This window comes from Phyllobates terribilis, unplaced genomic scaffold (assembly GCF_046119375.1).
Source record: "Phyllobates terribilis strain yellow unplaced genomic scaffold, ASM4611937v1 Scaffold_1__5_contigs__length_1240528914, whole genome shotgun sequence".
Lineage (NCBI taxonomy): Eukaryota > Metazoa > Chordata > Amphibia > Anura > Dendrobatidae > Phyllobates > Phyllobates terribilis.
In genome coordinates, this window is record NW_027362761.1 from 131512200 (window position 1) to 131527524 (window position 15325).

Below are 15325 nucleotides of genomic sequence, written 5' to 3' on the forward strand. Positions count from 1 at the left end.
GTAGTGTGTCGGACTTTCTCTTTTAGTCCATCTATACTGACCTCCATCAGGTTGCAAATTAAAACTAATTTTTATCTGCATCTACAGTACCTCTGAAAAAATATTTGGGCTTCTAGCAGTGTGTGGGACTTGTTCTATTAGTCCATCTATACTGACCTCCATCAGGTTGCAAACTGAATATAGTTTTTTCTGCATCTACCTCTGAAAAAATATTGGGCTTCTAGCTGTGTGTGGGTCTTGTTCTATTAATCCATCTATACTGACCTCCATCAGGTTGCAAACTGAATATATTTTTTTCTGCATCTACCTCTGAAAAAATATTTGGCCTTCTAGTAGTGTGTCGGACTTTCTCTATTAGTCCATCTATACTGACCTCCATCAGGTTGCAAATTAAAACAAATTTTTATCTGCATCTACAGTACCTCTGAAAAAATATTTGGGCTTCTAGCTGTGTGTGGGACTTGTTGTATTAGTCCATCTATACTGACCTCCATCAGGTTGCAAACTGAATATATTTTTTTCTGCATCTACCTCTGAAAAAATATTTGGCCTTCTAGTAGTGTGTCGTACTTTCTCTATTAGTCCATCTATACTGACCTCCATCAGGTTGCAAATTAAAAATAATTTTTATCTGCATCTACAGTACCTTTGAAAAAATATTTGGGCTTCTAGCTGTGTGCGGGACTTGTTGTATTAGTCAATCTATACTGACCTCCATCAGGTTGCAAACTGAATATATTTTTTTCTGCATCTACCTCTGAAAAAATATTTGGCCTTCTAGTAGTGTGTCGGACTTTCTCTATTAGTCCATCTATACTGACCTCCATCAGGTTGCAAATTCAAAATAATTTTTTTCTGCATTTAACCCAGCCAATAGTTTTGGCCTAATACCACAGTTTGGCCACTCAGCTCTGCTCGGTTACCATCCATTGTTTTTTTGTGCAAACAACTCCAGAGTTGTGAATTAGTTAACCACCAAAATGAGTGGAAAAAGGCCTGCTGCTGGTGGAAAGGGGAATAGGCGTGTTGGGAAGGCGAAAAAAGGTTGTGTCCGTGGGGTAGGTGTTAAAGCAACAGTAACATCTGCAGAAGAAAGACCATCTTCCAGCCAAACTAAAATGTCTACTTCTTTTAGCGGACAATGTGATAAGATCCCTTTCTTACGGCCACGCCAATCGCTACAAATTCCAGATGAGGCACAAAAACAGCAGGTGCTTCAACGGATATCAAGTGCTCCTTTAAGTGGGCTCTCCTCCACATCAACTTCAACATCACAAATACTCCAGTCCTCAAAGGTGTCACCCAAATCGCACTTGCTTCCTCACAGCTCCCAAATCTCCAGCTGCCCGTCTGAGTATGAGGTAGAACAGATGGTTGAGTCTGCAGAGCTGTTTACTCATACTATAGCCTGGGAATCAGAGGTCGACTCCAGCGCTTCTGTGAATCCAGACGAGGAAATGATCTGCACTGATGCCCAGAATCTTTATGAGTCGGATCCAGGACCAGACGCAGAAGGTTCTGACCATAATGTAGACCCTCATTCCCAAACTGTAACTCCTGTTGGTGGAGACAATGAGGAAGACGATGATAAGACTCAAATACCTGATTGGAGCGACAACTTTAGTTTTTTGTCAGGGCAGGAACAGGTTGGCTCTGAGGACGACGGGTGTGATAACGCACAGGGTGATGATGATGAGGTCGGAGATCCCACTTACTGTCAACCCACAGTCAGCCAAGAGATGAGGTCAGCAGAGGAGGTGGAGGAAGATGCTAGTGACGATGAGGTCAGGTTGCGCCTTCCTGGACAGAGACGTAGTACTGGAAGCACGTCAACAACTGCATCCTCAAACACAACTCTGCCTCTCACCACAAGTCGTGGTGGCTCTTCAGGTCGCATGGGTGCTAAGCCTTGCATAGCCTGGGCATTTTTTCAGATCGATAAAGATGACCCAACTCGTGTTATCTGTAACATTTGTCAGCAAAAGCTAAGTAGAGGCCAAAAAATACATAGTTTGAGTACTTCATGCATGAACCGGCACATGGACATGAAGCATAAGTTGCAGTGGGAAGCTCAGTGTGCTACAATGCGGCCTAGCCGGCCGGGCAAACCACCGTCTGTCATATCTTGTGCATCCGCGGCCTCTTCATCCTCTGTGACTGGGGGGATAGCAGTCACACCTGTTTTGGGGCGCAGACCTGCCACCTCTTTACCCGCAACAGCCAGCGTGATTGGCAGGTCATCATTTTCTTTGGAGGTGGTAACACCAGCTGGTGTTGAGCGCTGTCCGACATCGTTAGCACTACCTTTGGATGAAGGCAACCTAACATGTCCGCCTGCATCTTCCTCACAGACCGGCAGTTTGCCGGGCACACCCTTATCAACCCCGTCTAAGCACAATAGCCAGCCCTCGGTCCCTCAGAAGTGGACAAGTAAAAGACCATTTCCTCCTAGCCATGAGAAAGCTAAGAGGTTGAATTTCACCATCTGCAAGCTCTTGGCTACAGAAATGCTGCCTTTCCGCCTGGTGGACACAGAGGATTTTCGAGACCTTATGTCCGTCGCAGTGCCCCAGTACCAGATGCCCAGTCGGCACTACTTCTCAAAGAAAGGTGTGCCTGCGCTCCACCAGCATGTCGCACACAACATCACCGCTTCTTTGAGAAACTCTGTGTGTGACAGGGTGCATTTCACCACAGACACTTGGACGAGTAGGCATGGACAGGGGCGTTACATGTCGCTGACTGGGCACTGGGTAACTATGGTGACAGCAGGACAAGGGGCTGCTGTCCAAGTCTTGCCGTCCCCACGAGTTGTGCGTCAATCCTCTTTATGTCAAAGTTCCTCCACTGCTTCTGCCTCCTCAACCTCCTCTCGGTCTTCCACCTGCACCCAAAGCCTGTCTGGTCATGCCACAAGCTTTCTAACTGCGCAGAAGGGATCCTGCACACCTCCTTACTATGCTGGCAGTAGGGCTCAACGTCATCAGGCGGTTTTTACATTGAAATGTCTGGGAAATGTGAGTCACACAGCTGAGGAGTTGTGGTCAGCTCTGGAGAACCAATTTCATGAATGGTTGTCTCCACTGGACCTGAAACCAGGGAAGGCCGTGTGCGACAATGCTGCAAACCTGGGTGCGGCCCTTCGCCGGGGCAATGTCACACACGTGCCTTGTATGGCTCACGTGTTGAACCTGGTTGTCCAGCAATTTTTAGCCCACTATCCCAGACTAGATGGCCTTCTGCAGAGGGCACGGTCGCTGTGTGCTCACTTCCGACGTTCGCATCCCGCAGCTCAGCGACTTACATCTCTACAGAAGTTGTTGGGCCTGCCACTTCACCGGCTAAAATGCGATGTGCCTACCCGGTGGAATTCAACTCTGCACATGTTGCAGCGACTGTGGCAGCACCGACAAGCCCTGGTGCAATACGTTCTGACGTATAGCCTGGGCAAACGAGATTCAGAGGTGGGGCAAATCACGCTAGAGGAGTGGTCTCAGATCAGGGACCTATGCACCCTTCTGCACAGTTTTCAAATGGCGACGAAGATGTTTAGTGCTGACGATGCCATTATCAGCATGACTATTCCGGTGATTTACATGCTGGAGCACATGTTAAACAGAATTCGGAGTCAGGTGGTGGCACAAGAGGAGGTGGAGGAAGTAGAGGAGGAGGAGTTGTATGCGGAAGGGCTAACATCTGCAAGGTCCAGAAGGTCGGCAGCACCAAGGCGGCAGGCATGTGAGGGTGGGGGAGATGGTTTTACCAGGGCGCATGGTAGCAGCCAAACTAGTGAGGAAGGTGCAGGAGCCCAGGAAGAAGTGGAGGACGAACTGATGGAAGACTCATCAGATGAGGGAGACCTTGATCAAATTTCTGTTGTGCGAGGTTGGGGGGAGAGGACAGAGGAAGGAAGCATGATTGTTACCTCGCCACCAACACAACAGGGACTTGGTGCTCCTGGATGCGCAACACACATGAGTGCCTTCTTGCTGCACTACCTGCAACATGACCCTCGAATTGTGAGAATTAGAAATAATCCTGACTACTGGGTTGCCACACTGTTAGATCCCCGGTACAAAAGTAAATTTGCAGAAATTATTCCTGCCATAGAAAGGGATGCACGCATGCAGGAGTATCAGCAGACACTGTTGCAGAATCTTACATGTGCTTTTCCACAAAATACCAGTGGTGCACGTAGTGAATCTCACAGTTCCAACTTGCCAACCGTGGGACCGTCAAGTGTTCAGCACTCAAACCGTAACAGAACCACAGTATCTGCTGGTAACATCAATTTTGCGGAATCATTTCACCACTTTTTTAGCCCATCCTTTGCAAGGCCACAGGAAACAAGAAGTCTGACACATAGTCAACGCCTAGAGACGATGGTACAGGAGTATCTCCAAGTAAACATTGAAGCCACGACTGTGTCACTGGACCCTTGCTCTTTTTGGGCTTCCAATCTGGATAAATGGCCGGAGCTAGCCACTTACGCCTTGGAGATCTTGTCATGCCCCGCAGCCAGTGTTCTGTCTGAACGTGTGTTCAGCGCTGCTGGTGGTGTGCTGACAGATAAGCGCACGCGGCTCTCCACTGATAATGTAGACAGACTCACGTTCATAAAGATGAACAAATCATGGATCCGAAACGACTTTTCTACCCCTGTGTCATCCTGGGGAGAGTAAAAGCTTGATGATTGGTTAAAATCACCCTACCAAACGTTTTAAGCTTTCAAATTACTAATCATGTTTATCTGTATCTTGACTGGAAAATAATTTGGGCTTTGTAGCAGTGTGCAGCACTGATCCTATTAGGCCATCTATAATAAGCTCCACCAGATTTAAAATTAAAAATAATTTTTAGCTGCATCTAGCCCGGAAAATAATTTTGGGGCTCCGAGATGCGCAAGACACATAAGTGCCTTCTTGCTGCACTACCTGCAGCATGACCCTCATACTGTCAGAATTCGAAGTAATCATGACTACTGGGTTGCCACACTCTTAGATCCCCCAAACTTTTCGATCAACCTTTTCATTTTAATAAAGACCAAAAAAATGGTCATTTTTGAAATTATAAGCATTAGCAGGTTGTTAGAAACTGAAATCAAACAGTTTTCAACTCAAAACTTTATTCTAGGTGATGTTACATTTTCACATAGGACCCCTTGTTCGAAAGGAGCTTCTGAACTCTCTCGTCCATTGAATTTGTCAGGTTTTGGATGGTTTCTGCTTCAATTGTTTTGCATGAGGACAGAATACCCTCCCAGAGCTGTTGCTTAGATGTGAACTGCCTCCCGCCATCATAGACACTGCTTTTAATGATGCTCCAAAGGTTCTGAATGGGGTAGAGGTCAGGGGAGCATGGGGGTCACACCATAAGTTTGTCCCCTTTTATGCCCATATCAGCCAGAGATGCAGATGTTTTATGTGCAGCATGAGATGGTGCATTATCATGCAGAAAAATGATCTTGCTGTGAAATACACGGTTCTTCTTCTTGAACCATGGCAGGAAGTGCTGTTTGAGAAAATCCACATACATTATGGAGTTCATCTTTAGTGCCTTCAGGGATCCTAAAGGGGCCGACAATCTCTCTCCCCATGATTCCAGCCCAAAACATTACTCCACCTCCTCCTTGTTGGCGCTGTAGCCGTGTTTGCGTGGGGTGTCCATCAACCAGCCATCCTCCACTCCATCCATCTGGACCATCGAGCGCTGCACGGCAATCATCCGTGAACAAAACAGTTTTGAAATCAGTCTTCATGTAATGTTTGGCCCACTGGAGCCGTTTCTGCTTGTGTGAAGTGGATAGAGGAGGTCGACAGGATGGCGTATGCACAGCTGCAAACCTCTGAAGGACCCTGCATCTTGTTGTTCGGGGGACGTTGGAGGCACAAGCAGCTTCAAAAACTTGTCTGCTGCTATGACAAGGCTTTTTTGCCGCTGCTCTTTCAACCTGACGTAATTGCCTGTAGGAAAGAGTCCTCAATTTGCCCTTATCAGCACGCACACGTGTGTACTGTGAATCAGCTACATACTTCTTGATTGCCAAGACACTTCATCCTGATCATCGCACAATGTTGATTGTAGTCATGCCTTGACCTAAACACTCCACAATTTGTTGCTTCTCAGCAGCCGACACATCCTTTTTCTTTCCCATTTTGGCAGAAAATGTAGGCTGCTTAATAATGTGAGAGAGCCTTCTTAAGTAGTCTTGCCTTTCATTGGACACACCTGCCAAACTAATTAGCACAGGTGTCTGCAATTGCTTACAGTGATATAAAGAGCCCTGACACACATCACCATCAATGAGTTTAACTGACAAACAAACAAATTCTTCCCTTATCACTCCTAAACACTTTTTGCATAATAATTTGGAACGCGGTGTACATGTGCTTTTCCACAAAACACCAGCGGTTCACGTAGTGAATCTTACAGTTCTAACTTGCCAACCGTGGTCTGTATGGAATTGTTCAATAAAGGGCCCAAAATTAAGATAACATAGATGGGAGAGGTCTCTATGAATAGGAATTCCTAAGTATTTGATACCCTGTGAGGGCCAGGCAAAGGGAAAGTTGGACTGGATGGAATCCTATATGGATTTGGGGAGGGAGACATCGAGGGCCTCAGACTTCGCTGCATTGATTTTAAAATTTTACCATGTAACAAAGTGATCTATTTCAGCCATAACAGCATGGATGGATATATGTGATTGAGTGATATATACTAGGACATCATCAGCAAATAGAGAGCACTTGTACTCGGTGCCTCCCACCTCAATCCACCTAATATTGGGGTTATGGCGAATTGATGAGAGCAGGTGCTCCGTCACTAGGATGTATAAGAGAGGGGACAGAGGACATCCCTGCCTTGTCCCATTGGTGATTGTGAAAGGTGATGAAAATGTTCTGACGCACCCCCTGGGCCTTGGGACACCCGGAGCCGGACCCTTTTTGGTGGATGCTGGTGGTTGTAGTCTTCGTGGCGGCGACCTGGTTCCGTGGCTCAGGGCGGTCAAACCAGTGGCGGAACTATTTATGTGGTTTTGATGTTTAAATGTCCGACTACGCCACCCGTGGATTGCGGTCACAGTGAACCGCCGCTACAGGGCAGACCGCTGAGGCTGGTGTTGTGGGTGCAGCAGAGCGTAGCATAACTCCCCACGGGAGGAGTATAGCCTCAGGGCAGTGTATGCGGAGGATGGGGGTGATGGTGCAGGGCAGCAGCAGTAGCGACACGGAGTCAGTGATGCAGTCCAGGGCCTTTACTCACAGTTCTTATTATCCAGACCACGTCTGCAGGTAACGGCTGCCCACGTCGTACTGTGCTCACCAGGTGAGGGGCTCAGACAACTCCCAGATAACTTTGGAGCACTTCACAGGACCCCCTTTGTGTGTCCTTTGTCTGGCCTTTCTTACCAACACTTCTGTCCGGCTGCCTCGGGCCTCCTCTTGGTAAACTTGGCGCCAGTTTCCCTGACCCTATGTGGTGCCTTCCTAGCGGGTGTAGCGAGGGGCTGCGCCACATAAAATGTCAGAGCCTCCGGTTTCTAGCTGAGGGTCGTTTCCTGCCTCCACTAGTTCGGGGACCGGTCTCCCCCTTTGGCCTGACCCCTCCACGCAGGTGGATTCAGGCGTGCGGTGGCGACTCGCCCGTCCGCACCCCTGGGATCCCTTCATTCCTCGTTCCTGGAGCCTTCTCCGCTCCTCTTCCTTCCTTCTCCCTCTTCCAGGCCTGGGCCTCTGTTACTAGGCCTGCCTCCGGAGCAGAGCTCATGCAGAGCCCCTGCTCCCTGCCACTTCTGCTCAGACTTCTCTGCACTGAACTAAGATGGTGCCCACCTTTTATACTCCCTTCTCAATGCACCCAGGAACTGCTTCCTCCCTGCTCCTGCACTACAGGGTTCCCCTTCCTCAGCGTTCCCTCCCCCCACTCCAGCCAGGGACAGGGACTGTCGTGCCCATCTCAGGGGCATATTGGTCGCCCTGCCCCACGGCAATGTGGTGTAATGCATGCAGGTGTCGGGTCCTGATCCACACTCCATCCTTACCTGAGAGTGAGATATCACACCTCTGGGTGAGGTGCAATACGTCTGTAGCAACCGAGCCCTCAGGGTGCTACAGTTCCATTTATCTTCAGCCTAGGTGACGTATTGCGATACAGGGCCGTGATTTTGGCTATAAAAGGGTCCCCTAGACCCCTACCCCAAGCTTTTTAAGAGAATCATATATGGCGTGCCAGGAGACTCTATGGAATGCTTTCTCAGCATCCAACGAGAGTATCTAATTACAAATTTTTAACTGCATCTAGCCCAGGAAATACTTTGTGCCTAGTAGCAGTGTCTGCTAGTCAGCGGATTATCCCGGCTGTTAAGCAAGCTACACCACCTGTAGTTTAGACACTTAATTTTTTCAAAGGAAATTCTTCGGGACCATGGGATACTCAGTGAAGAGCATCAGGAGGCACCCCAAGGCATAGGGGCTGGGACTGGCAGTAGGATGCCTTGCGGTGGACAGCCGAGCTCGATCCTTATAAAAGCTTTTTAACTGCAGCAGCTTTAGTGGACGCTACTGGAGCTGGAATTACGCGGCTGCTTGCATGAGACTTGCCCTCCAATAGATCCTTGTAAATGGATTTAAAGTGTATTCATTCAAATTAGAGAGACAATTTAAATTAAAAAGCTTAGAGCTGCCTCCACCACAGGGGGGCTCGCTCGACCCACCAGCGGACAGGCACCAGTATTGGGAGAGGGGGGCTGGCCATCAGGGTTCACCGCGGCTCTGGCACAAACCCGGCGACACGGAGGTGGCACGGGCAGGAGCGGACTGGCCGTGTCGGCTTCTCACTTTTTGGATTTTAGAAGGGCATGTCATGCCTATATCTGTGTCTCCCCCTCCTTTTACTCCTCCACCTCTTTTATTTTCGCATGACTATATGTACTTGTCACTTTTCCATGTGTTAGTTGTGTCTTCTGAGCAGTTTGTCAGCTTTTGGACACCTTTGAAGGTGTTTTCTATGTGTTTCTATGTGTTTTTGTTTGCCTGCCATTGGTTTTAACGGTGTTCGAAGGTGTTCGACGAACAGTTCGACGAACAGTTCGGCGAACACACGGGTGTTCGACGAACCGAACCGAACTCGAACACTACGGGGGTGGCTCAACACTACTGTAGATCTCTGCAGTTCATCCTGAGTGATCATGGGCCTTTTGGCTGCATCTCTGATCAGTCTTCTCCTTGTTTGAGATGAAAGTTTAGAGGGACGGACGGGTCTTGGTAGATTTGCAGTGGTCTGATACTCCTTCCATTTCAATATGATCGCTTGCACAGTGCTCCTTGAGATGTTTAAAACTTGGGAAATCTTTTTGTATCCAAATCCGGCTTTAACCTTCACCACAACAGTATCTTGGACCTGCCTGGAGTATTCCTTGGTCTTCATGATGCTCTCTGCACTTGAAAAAGAACCCTGAGACTATCACAGAGCAGGTGCATTTATACGGAGACTTGATTACACACATGTGGATTCTATCTATCATTACCAGTCATTTAGGACAACATTAGATCATGCAGAGATCCTCACTGAACTTCTGGAGTTGGTTTGCTGCACTGAAAGTAAAGGGGGCGAATAATATAAATTCAGTTTTCAATTTGTTAAGAAAGTTTAAAATATCCAATAAATTTCGTTCCACTTCATGATTGTGTCACACTTGTTGTTGATTCTTCCCAAAAAAATTAGAATTTTATATCTTTATGTTTGAAGCCAGAAATGTGGCAAAAGGTAGAAAAGTTCAAGGGGGCCAAATACTTTCACAAGGCACTGTATATTCTGTGGGTGAGTATGTTTATGAAAATACTAAATGTATACGCTTTTATTTATGTTTTATTATTTTGAGCAATAAATATATACTGAAAAAAATAACTTGTTTTATTGTGTATTAACCTCCTCGGTTGTCTTCATGACTTCCTTAGGTGAAGGGAGGGTTTAGAAACTGAGTTTCCTCCACATGTAAAAAATTTGGGCTATAGTACATAGCCGGCATCTGTTTCTAACAGCCATAGCTGTTGCTGAATTTTTGTCAAACTCTGACAGCGGTGTTTAAATGGAAGCTGTGGCGGTGATCATGTACATATCTTTCCCACATCGGCCCCATGTGACAGGATTGTGCGGGGCCAATGGTTACTGATGTCACTGCTCAGCACTGCATCCGGATGTAGCAGAGTCGGGGATTGTCGTGGAACAAGGGATGGATTTACGGCAGATCCCTTTGGATTATTTTATTTTTTAAAGGTAATAAATGGGTAAAAGAGGGTCTGGAAATGCTTTTTACAATTAAAGGACTTTTCTGTGTGTGTGTTTATTGCTTTTAACTACAGGGTTAGTAATAGGGGTGTCTTATAGACGCCACTCCATTACTAACACCTGGGCTTGATATCACCAGACATTACACAGCTGACATCAACCCTAAAACCATTACCCTGATTGCCAATGCATCAGAGCAATTGGTAAGAGCCAAGGCTAAGCACCAGAATTGGCGTATCTAATGGATGTGCCATTTGTAGGACAGCTGATGGCTGATGTTATTAGTCTGGGAGGGGGCCAAAATCTATGGCCTCTTTCCAGGCTATTAATATCAGCTCGCAGCTATCTGCTTAGCCTTTGCTGGTTATTAAAAACCCCACGTTATTTTTCTTTTGGGGCCCCCCTTTTTAATAACCTGTAAAGGCTACACAGACAGCGGTGAGCTGTTATTAATAGGCTGGGAAGATTCATGAATATTGGCCTCTTCCCACAATAATAACACCAGCCCCCAGCTGTCTGCTTTCCCTCTGCTGGGTGTTAAAAATAAGGGGGATACCATGCCATTTTTTAAATTTATTAGCTAAATACATGTACAGTAAACTTCAGACACACTGCACTAATTATATATCTTACTGACATATTTCTTACTAGAAAAGAACACATGACACTCGTCTGACACTCTCCAACTTTTCTGACTGAGAATTTCAGCAGTTTATATATGCAGATGTGAGCGAAACTTAAGGGACATACCAGGATGGGGGACATATACAGTACCAGGATGCACAATATGGGGCACATTTATTATGGGGCACTAATTGGGACCATTATACTGTGGGGTACTATATGGGGCCATTATACTGTGAAGCACTACGTGAGGCACATTATAGTGTGGAGCACTATATGGGGCACATTATAGTGTGGTGCACTATATGGGACCATTATATTATGGTGCATTATATATTGCCATTATACTGTGGGGCACTATTTGAGGCCATTATACTGTGAAGCACATTATACTGTGTGGAACTATATGGGGCCATTATACTGTAGGGCACTGTATGGGGCCATCATACTGTGCTGCACTATAAGGGACCATTATACTGTGGTGCACTATATGGTGCCATTTTACTGTGGGGCACTATATGAGACCATTATACAGTGGGGCACATTATACTGTGGGGCACTATATGAGGCTTTTATACTGTGGGGCACATTATACTGTGGGGCACTATATGGAGCCATTATACTAGGGAGCACTATATGGGGCCATTATAATATGAGGCATTATATGGAACCATTATATTGTGGGGCACTATATGGGGCCATTGTAATCTGGAGTATTATATGGGGCCATTATACTGTGGAGCACTTTGTGGAGCCACTATACAGAGAGCAGCGTGACTCGGCAACTCTGATGAGCGGTGTAGTTACTGGCGTCATCTCTGGTCAGAGACGGAGAAACTTGTGAAGCTTCCATAGTCTTGGGATGTCGGATTTGGGGATCGTCGTGGGAACACCATTGTGAAGAATGGCAGAGAGATCACACAGAATCCCACCGCTGCCACCACATGTGACGGCTCACCATCACGCTCCCACCTGATGTCGCTATTACATCAGACGGATCACATGATATGAATCTGTACTTTGCACCAACGTGATGTTCCGCACCCCCTCAGGGACATGTAAGGTCAGATTGGTACAGTTCTACACAGACACCCCCTGTCCAGGAAGGTATCTGGCCAGAAACCAGCCCGAGTAGCATGTGAGTTGAACCAAACAATGAACATGTGGGTTCATGGATCGAGATAAAAGAGCAGTCCAAGGTTAAATTATATATTTAATTGCCTTAAGGGCACACTAGACTATACACTATATACATAAGGGTTATACATACATAATGGTCAGAGATGCAAACAAAATAGTTGTGGTACAAAAGATATAAGCAGATATCAAGAGTCTTCACCAGTCAGATGAAAGGCCTGGCTTGCGGGGGAGGGGTTGCCACATGGGAGGCGTTAAGCTGAAACTAGTTGGTCTATTGGATCTCATTTGGTGACCTGCTACTACAGTTTTTAATGTGATCAATAAATTTAAACTTTTTATATTTTTTGCTACCGCTGGAGTATTTTCTTGTTTTATTTTTGCTATGGGAGGCTTGTGGGTGCCTCATTTAGGTGACTTCTCACACAATGTGTCGTCGTGACCTCCCAGAGAAAAAGCAATAGGGCAAGAGCTTCAGGAGCTTTTTATTCTCTCTGGGCCACCCCCCTTCTGCCCCCTGGGCTGGACCCAAATCTCCACTTCTGGCTTCTAGTAGTTATAAACTCCAGAAAGAAAGATGTGTCTGAGCTCCTGAGTGGACGGTCCTAGGGGGTTGGTTCAGTTGTCATCGGATCCAGCGGGCCCCCTGCTATGCTTGGAGACTAAACACAGTGGCCCTAGGGGTTTCCAAATGACTATGCCGTGTATCTCCCTATCCCTGTGCTAGACTGGGCCGAGATCCAGGCGGACATTCCCCATGTTCATGGGATTTCGGAAATCTATTCGGTGTATGGCTGGGACTTTTAGAATTTTCATAACTCAATATCAAATTATAGCTGTCTGAAACAGAGGGAGACCTCATGGCTTGGATCCACAGGGGGTCTTCCTGTAGCAGCTCATCAGCTAGCTGGTGGGGGTGTAACTCCTTTTTTGAAGCTGCCCAGGTGAGATATTGGTTACTTCTAGTCTATTGACCCCCCCTGCTGCTGCTCGTGGTCGTGTTACAACTGCACACTGAAGGGCTTTATATTCCTCTGCCAAATAGGATACAATGATTGACATGGAATTAGATCTCCAATAAGTTTCACAGACATGGACTACGTTGAACCTGCATAGAAATTTTTTGTTTTCTAATAAAATGGTGAACGAGGGACAGTGTCTTGTCTTTATTTCTCCCTTTCTATGCCTTTCAGGTTTATATTTGTGGACTACGGTGGATTCCCAGGACTATGGCGGACCTGCATGTTTTTTTTTTTTCAAAAATAAATTGGTGAACCAGGGAGCGTGTTGTGGAGTGTTTATTCAAATAAAATTTATTTTTCTGTCTGTGTGGTTTTTTCTTTTTATTACTGGCTTAGTAATGAAGGTGTCTGAGTACCCCAGGGCTTAATTCCTGCTGTGATTTTTGACAATTCACAGCTGTCATCAGCCCCAACTATATTACCCTGATTGCAGGGCAAAGCTTCAAAATTGGAGCATCTCATGTGACGCACAAATTCTGGGGCAGTTGCGGGCATGTATTTTTAGGCTGGGAAGAGCCCAATAATCAGGGACCTTCCCAGCCTGATAATACCTGTCTGTTTTACCTTGGCTGGTTATCAAAAATAGGGGACGACGACATTTTTTTAAAATTTATTTATTTAAGTGGGTAAACAAGGCTAAGCACCCTTTAGTGCCACAGGAAAGGCACTAAAGGGTGTAAGTTTATTATATGTAGGGGGCTTGTGAAATTATATATCTACAGGACATATATCTATTCTATTTATAAATTCTATCTATCTATCTATCTATCTATCTATCTATCTATCTATATATATATATATATATATATATATATATATATATATATATATCTATGTGGGGCCATTATACTGTGGAGCACTATGTGGTGCCCATTGGACTATATGGAGGACTATATAGGGAATCTAGAGGGTTCAATAGGATGAAAATTACTTTGTAAGAGCTGCAAAGTTATGAGATATGACCCCGCTGGATTTTTTTTTGGAGGGCTGGGTGGGGGAGGCAACAGATGTGTGACCCTGCTCTGTACAGTTCTATGGGAGCAGTAAAGTAGTGGATGGAGTGGTGTCACACATTACGCCACTGCTCCCATAGAAGTGGAAGGAGCGGGCTCACACATTACTCCACTACGCCCTTAGAAATGTGTGACCCTTCTCTGTCCACTTCTATGGGAGCAGTGCTATAATGCGTGATGCTCCTCCATCCACTTTTATGGTAACAGTAATGTGTGACCCTGCTCCATCCGCTCCTATGAGAGCAGTGGTATAATGGGTGACACCACTCCGTCTACTTCTATAGGAGCAGTGGTGTAATGTGTGACCCCACTCTCTCTACTTCTATGGGAGCAACGGTGTAATGCATGACCCTGCTCTTGTCCACTTCTATGGGAGCAGTGGTGTAATGTGTGACTCCGTTCTCTCTACTTCTGTGGGAGCGGTGGTATAATGTATGACTTCGCTCCCTCTACTTCTATGGAAGCAGTGGTTTTGACCCCGGCTCGATCCACTTCCATGGGAGCAGTTGTGTAATCTGTGACCCCAATTCTTCTACTTCTATGGGAGTAGTAATATAGTGGACAGAGCGGGGTCACACATTACACTACTGCTCCCATAGAAGTGGACGGAGTGCGGTCACACATTACATACATGAATTACTGTGTATATAATACCATCCCGTGTGATAGACTCCACTGAGCTCAATATCTAATCTCATCATGTGATAAACTACACTTAGCCCTGTATCTAATCCCAGCGTGTTACTCTAAGCGTATCTAATCGTGCACGTGATACACTTCACATATCTAACACCAGCTTATGATACGAGCAGCACCAACTACCAGAATCAGTGCTGCCAGCCATCCTTAGTGACACTGTCTACTTGTCAGTATCACTTTGCAGTCATCAACAAAATGGCTCCTCACTGTGATCCAAAACGTCATTCTTTCTTATCCTTTCGCAAATGCCCTGAAGGGCAGGAGAAGAATGAGGTCACACACATCAACAGATCCAGCCCACATTTACTGCAGTCATAATGTGAGCTAGTTGTACACTAGGTTTTCATGGCAAATTTCAGCATCTGCTCCCCCTCGTGTTTAAAAATGGAAATACCAAAACTTATTAAATTATTTTTCATATTTCACCTCATTAAAAACTAAATCTAATATTAAAAAATATAAAAAAAAAACAAAACATTAATACTTTACATTTTTTCAGTTGTTGAAAAAAATGTTTTGATGGCACCTTTCCTTTAAGGC